Genomic DNA, 6,924 nt, shown 5'->3' on the forward strand with positions numbered 1-6,924 from the left:
GAGGTAACTTGTGTAAAAGAAATAAAATAAAAATACTAAATAGAATAAATAAATAAATTTTGAAATTTGTAGGCAAAATTAGGAAAGAAAAATTCGAAATTAACAAGGAAAATAAACAGGAAAAATTGAAATAAAAATAACTAGGGGACACCAAACTTAATTTCAGAAATTAAGGAAAAATATTAGTGCTATTTATTTATTTATTTATTTATTTTTTTCGAAAATACTAAAGCAAAATTTAAATAAAATTAAAACTAAAATGCCTAATCTAAGCAATCAAACAACTAATAGTTGTTAATCACTATCAATCTCTGGCAACGGCGCCAAAAACTTGGTGCGGAATTTATAGTCCACAAACTAACCGACAAGTGCACCGGGTCGTACCAAGTAATACCTCAGGTGAGTGAGGGTCGATCCCACGAGGATTGATGGATCAAGCAACAATGGTTGAGTGATTCGCTTAGTCAGACAAGAAGAGAATAGTGTTGAGAGTCCAAAAAGCATTGAATATTAAATTCAGAATATCAGAAGACAGGCAAGTAAATAAGTTGGGAATAAAATATGGAGAAAGCAGTTAAGGCTTCAGAGTTATTTATTTTCCGGATTGACTTTTCTTATTAATTTATTTTAATCATGCAAGATTTAATTCCTGGCAAACTATATATGACTAAACCATAATTTCTTAGACCTTTTTAGTCTCCTCTAAAATTCATCAACCACCAATTCCTTGGTCAATTAATTCCAATTAGAGGGTGAAGTTCAATTCTAGTTTATATGCCACAAAAATCCTAATTATCCAAATATAAGAGGATTATATGTCACGTATCCCGTTAAGTCCAGATAATTAGAATTTAGGCGAAATTGTTTTCAAGCTGTTGTTCAAGTAAAGAGTTTTTCCAAGTTATACAAGAACTCAATTAGAAAGAGGGTCATACTTCCGTTCCACCCAAATTCATAAAATAAAGGATGAAAACAATTCTTGAATTATAAATCAGGACATGAATTAAAATAGACAAAAACAATAGAATCAATCCATACAATAGACAGAGCTCCTAACCTTAACAGTGGAGGTTTAGTTGCTCATGACTCAGAGAGAAATTAATTAAATAATTAGCAAGTCTTCAATTGATGGATGGGGACCACTTGCTTCGTAGGGTCCATGCTTAACTTGGGAAGTAACGGGAAGTGTTCCTTCATTCTGCAGCCTCTAATTTGTGTTTCCTGGGTCAAAAACTGGGTCAAAAATAGCCCAGAAATTGCCCTAGCATTTTCTGTGTTTTCTACACGTGGCGCATGTCACGCATACGCGTCAGTCATGCGTACGTGTCGATGGTCTTCTTTGCGTGTCATGCGTACGCATCAGGTACGCGCACGCGTCGCCATGGAAAGCTCCAGATCACGCGCACGTGTTGCTCCTCGCTGTCATCTCCTTTAATTCTTGTGTTGCAGAAACTCCATCAGATCCAGCCGAATGCTACCTAAAATAAACAGAATTGCACAAGACTCAAAGTAGCATCCATAGTGGCTAAAAGATAATTAATTCTTTATTAAACTCAACAAATTAAATGCAAATTCACTAGAAAAAGATATGAAAGATGCTCACGCATCATTTGGCACTATAACCGACATGTGATATCACAGCCAATAGAACAGACATTCATCATATGCATCTTCTTTATGCTTGTTTGCTTTGTTTAACTTCAGTTATGCCTAAATGAATCACATGCCCAATTGCTATTTGTTTACATGCTGTATATGTATATTACTTGTGCTTTACTGGTCTGCATTACTTGTGACTGTCTGGTGCTGAGGAGGTCAGGTAGGCGGTGGCGATGGGATCGCACAAAGGTTAGGTTGGCGAAGGCTGTGGAATACAACGGTGTGACTAGTTTTAGTTAGAAAACCCCTAAGTTTAGATAACCCTGTTTTATGGTTTATGGTTTAAGTTATTTCTTTTGTTTTAAGCTTGAATATCGGTATCGATGTGAAGTTCTAGGATTGCCTTTGGCGTCCCAGAACCTTACATCTTATATATTGGGCACTGTTACCATACTGAGAACCTCCGGTTCTCATACCATATATTGTTGTTGTTTTTCAGATGCAGGTCGCAACCCACCACGGTAAGTTTGCGGATATGGTGACAGAGCGGAGGATGATCTTTCTTATGTTTTATTTCACTTTACTTTTGTTGTAGTTATTCTCTCACCTTTTGTATATTTAACTTTATTACCTTAGAGACTTTATTTCTGAAAATCTTTGAGAGATAGGTTATTGCTGTTTTAAACTTCAAAATTCTGTTGCATTTAGTTTGACTAGCCGGCCTAAACTCGCAGGCCGTGACTAGTCCCCTTTTGTATATCATACTTATACATATCTTGTTTATTTTAATTATCACCTTGTGTATCCTGGAGCTATATATATATATATATATATATATATATATATATATATATATATATTATGTCTTGTTCTGTTCGTTCCTGGAGCTATCTACAAGATTATATATATATATATATATATATATATATTATGTCTTGTTCTGTTCGTTCCTATGCGTTTAGTTATCGTGTGTGAACGCTTCGCGTTTCGTAATTCTGCTTTATACACTTTGACCTTTTATTCCTTCATCGAGCTTCTAGTATTACTATTTCTTTCTCTCTCTCTCTCTCTCTCTCTCTCTATATATATATATATATATATATATATATATATATATAATATTATATGAGCCTTAGAACTGTCGTGATACTTTGTTATCCTTCGCTTTACGGCGCGAGGTAAGACTTAGGGTAACAGGGTATTACATTTATGGTATCAGAGCGGTTCGTCCTCGTGAGCTTGAGGGATGGACCGATTGTGCTTCATTGCATACTTGGGTTAATTTTTATTTCATGCTATTTGGGTTATCTGCTTGATATGCATAGCATGCTTGTTTGTGAGTGCTTTTTAGGGTAATTGAAGTACTAGGCTTGAGATATTGAGACTGATCACCTCGATATCGATTGTTTGGTGTAGACGAGACCCCGAATAGTAACTCACGGACTAGGTCAATCACGTTAACGGAGAGATAGTGAGGATGATTAACCTGGCCTATGCGTTACGAGTTCAACATGTTCTAGAAAACCAGTTTGTGGAGTTGCGGCATATCAGTTGATGGGTGAGGTCCAGCCCTGGTGGCAGGGGAAGTGCCGACTGATGCAGCTACAGAATGAGGATGATGCTTTTGCGATTTTTAATTAGGATTTCCAATTTCTAATCGGTATGACCTTAAATCATGTTGAAAAAATTTTAAAGTTTAGAATGATTTTGAAATTTGGTTTGGAATCTTTGGTTTAAATGATATGGTTTACAGAAAAAGTGAAATCTATTTTATGATTTTGTTGGTTTGTGAGTTTGGTTTTTAATTTAACTTATCAAAAATGGATTCAAATTAAAAAAATTATGATTTAAGGACTTTAATGACTTTAAAAAAAAATAATGATTTAAAGTGATTGATCTATGAGTAAATGATTTTTGAGTTTTTGAGAAAGCCTTGACATTGAACTGGTTAGATTGAACTTGTTTTGAAGGTTTTGAAAAATATTACAAAAATTGATATTTGGTTATCAATAATGCCCGACAAACATTTTTATTACCTAGTTTACTTCCTTGAGAAGTAATAAAATTTTATTTATGAAGTTTAGCACTTGAGAATTTTTTATGGTTAAACTCAAATTTTAACTTAGTAGATTATATAAATTTTAAATCCCTATATTAAACATTTATTATTATGGCATGATATCTTTCTATTATCTATCCATTATCCGTTATCCATTATATCCAACTAAAATTGGATTTTTTCATTTAATGATGAAACTTATGTCTTATGTGACTTTCTTTGGAAAATATTCCCTGACTTGTTTCACTTAATTCATTCAATCAACTAGTTAATTTAATTTATTTGAAACTTAATATAATGATTAGTAATATAAATAATAAATAACACAAGAAAACAATTGGGTTATTAAATGATAAAAATGCCCATGAAATAAGCTTTGATTATTAGTTTTCAAAATAATAATAATAATAATATTGTTGTTGTTTTTAATGAGTTTTCATGGCATATTAAATAAGATTATATATAATAGTCGTCCCAAATCTGTAAGAGAATCATGAAGTTTAAATAATGCATAATATAGGAGAGTGATTTATCACTTTTAAAATTGAAATAGTAAGTATAGTAGGATAAACCCAACCCAACTTCAACCCACAAGAATTGGTATGATAAACAAGTTTGCTCACCTAGTAACTAAAAAATGAATTTATAAAATTCTTATGATTACCTTAAAAAGTTTCAAAGTAAAGCATAAAATATTTATGTTTAATAACGTGATAGACAAATATTAAAATCCGATTTTGGTTTCAACTAATCAAACAATTTTATAATTTTTCTATATGTGAAAATAATTTTTCAAAGAATAGCATTGAAGGAAACAAGACAATCTACTTAACTCTCGAGTTACACAAGTCGTTTCGGAATAAATTAAATATTAGTTATGTAGATTGAAATTTTGCTTTGTAGGATAAAATTAGACTATCCACAAATTATAACCTATTTTTATAGTTTTTCTTTAATTTATTATAATTATTATAAATAATATTTATTATTTTAATATAATCTCCCATTGCAAAGCATGGATGTATAAAACTAGTTTTAATTGAAAAAGGGATTTTTTTTTAATTGAACCACTGTTAAGTGTTAATTAGCTCATTTGACCAGAATAAATATTATAGACTATTAACTAAAAATAAAATACTTATAATCATTACCGTTTTCTATGTTAATGAAAATAAATTGAATAAAACTAAATTTAATTTGGTTTATTATCACGGTATAAAAGTTAATTAAGTTATTTTATTTCTGATTATTTATTAGAATAGTAATAGCGAAATTATTTTAAGAATTTTTTTGGAATGTAAAACAAAATCTAAATTTGGAAGATATCTTAAAGTCTCTTTAATCCACAAAACAAAAAATTTAAGCATAATATTGGTATAATTCAAGCAAAATGAATGAGTGAAAGCCAATATTTTTAGGATTAGGATAATTATTTCACATGTACATACTAAATACATCAAGAGTGCATGCATTATAGCTTATCTACCTAATCAGGATATATACATGATACATTAATTTAAATATAAGAAAAGTCACCAAAAAAAAATTTAAATATAAGAAAAAGTTTACGTATAACATGTAATAAGGGTAACAAATGTCTTTCTTATTGTCCAAAATTTTTACTATTTTCTAACAATTATCACGTCCAATGCTATTATTTATAATTTTTATGGGTAAAAGACTATTCATATTACAATATTTAACCATAACCATTAACTATTATCAGATTTGTCTTTAGGTCACGTTTTTTTTATCGCATCTAGGATTACCATTGTTGTATGCTTGTTGAAAAAATGTGATCATGGTAAATACTTCTGGTTTTGGTTCTACTCTCTTCCTCTTCGTTTGAACCAATCCAAATTCTATCATTATCTCTCAAAAAAATCGTACTCTTTTCATTTCCATTTCCATTTCCATTTCTTAATTCTAATTCGTACATGCTTAAGTTTTAAGTCATTAAAGACACAAAAACATCATCCAAAATACATCTAATTAACTTTCTTACATGAAGAGATAAAAAAATCATGGAAGATGACAACAACCATAACAACAACGCAGATAATAAGATGACAACAACCATAAACATGAACACCAAAACATGGATTCTTTCGCTAATCAAGCTAAGAGAAGTATAACCGAGAGAATGGGGTTCAATTCCAATATCAACACAGTTAGGTTCAAAATAAAGTCATATTAAATAAAGACAAGAGAATATAGTGCTCCTTACTTATCAATATGTAACAATAAATATGAAGGTAGCATTGTTCCCTCTTTTATCAATAAGAAATCATCAAGTCATATTAAATTGTGTGTGCATTTAAACCAAATAAGAGAGTAGAAATGTTTTGTCAATCTAAGACAATGATGAGAGTATGCAAAACTAAATGCCAAACAAATCTAATGTATCCACATGATATTAGCATAAGCAACTTATTATGTAGACTTCATTAGTCTTTATTAAGAAATCAATTTTAATACTCTAGAATTTGATGATCAAATAGAATATTCACCTCCTTTACCATCGTAGAAGGTAAACTTATAAAGTGCAACTTTAGCTGCCTTGGATATAGTATAGATTATAGAAGGTATCTATTTCAGCTTATTTTGACAAGAAACATTAGTTTCTTTTAGCTTTTGAAAAATTTAAGATGGGTTGTTGAGTAGATTCTAATAAAAGTGATTTTTTTAAAGCTTTGAAAAAAGAAAATTCATATTTTGTAAAAACAACAGTCCTGATGCAGCGTGTTAACACCAGTTCTATTCTATCCAAAATGAAGATCAAACAAATGTACCATAATTTCAAATTGTCATATAAAGATAAGATGAGTATTTTCATCAAACATGAAGGTTGTTCAATTTGACTGAAAGAAAAGTGCCAATGCACGGAATAAGGTTTAATTATTCTCGTACAGTTTTACCGAATTTTCAATTAGGTTCCACTACTTTATTTTTCTTTTCAATTAAGTCCCTATATCATAACAGAATTTGCAACTAAGTCCCTACAGTAACAAAACGTTAAAATTAACAGAATATTCTGTTAAATTGTACAGGATATTCGATCAAGTGTTAGACATATTCGTTTTATTTAATGAAATATTCTGTTAATTTTAATGTTTTTGTCATGCTAGACTTAATTACAAAATCTGATATGATATAGAAACTCAATTGAAAAGAAAAAAAAAGTACAGGGACCTAATTGAAAAGTTAGTGAAACTATAGAAACCGACAAAATAATTAAACCACGGAATAAAGCTGAAATTTCAGCA

This window comes from Arachis hypogaea, chromosome 12 (assembly GCF_003086295.3).
Source record: "Arachis hypogaea cultivar Tifrunner chromosome 12, arahy.Tifrunner.gnm2.J5K5, whole genome shotgun sequence".
NCBI lineage: Eukaryota > Viridiplantae > Streptophyta > Magnoliopsida > Fabales > Fabaceae > Arachis > Arachis hypogaea.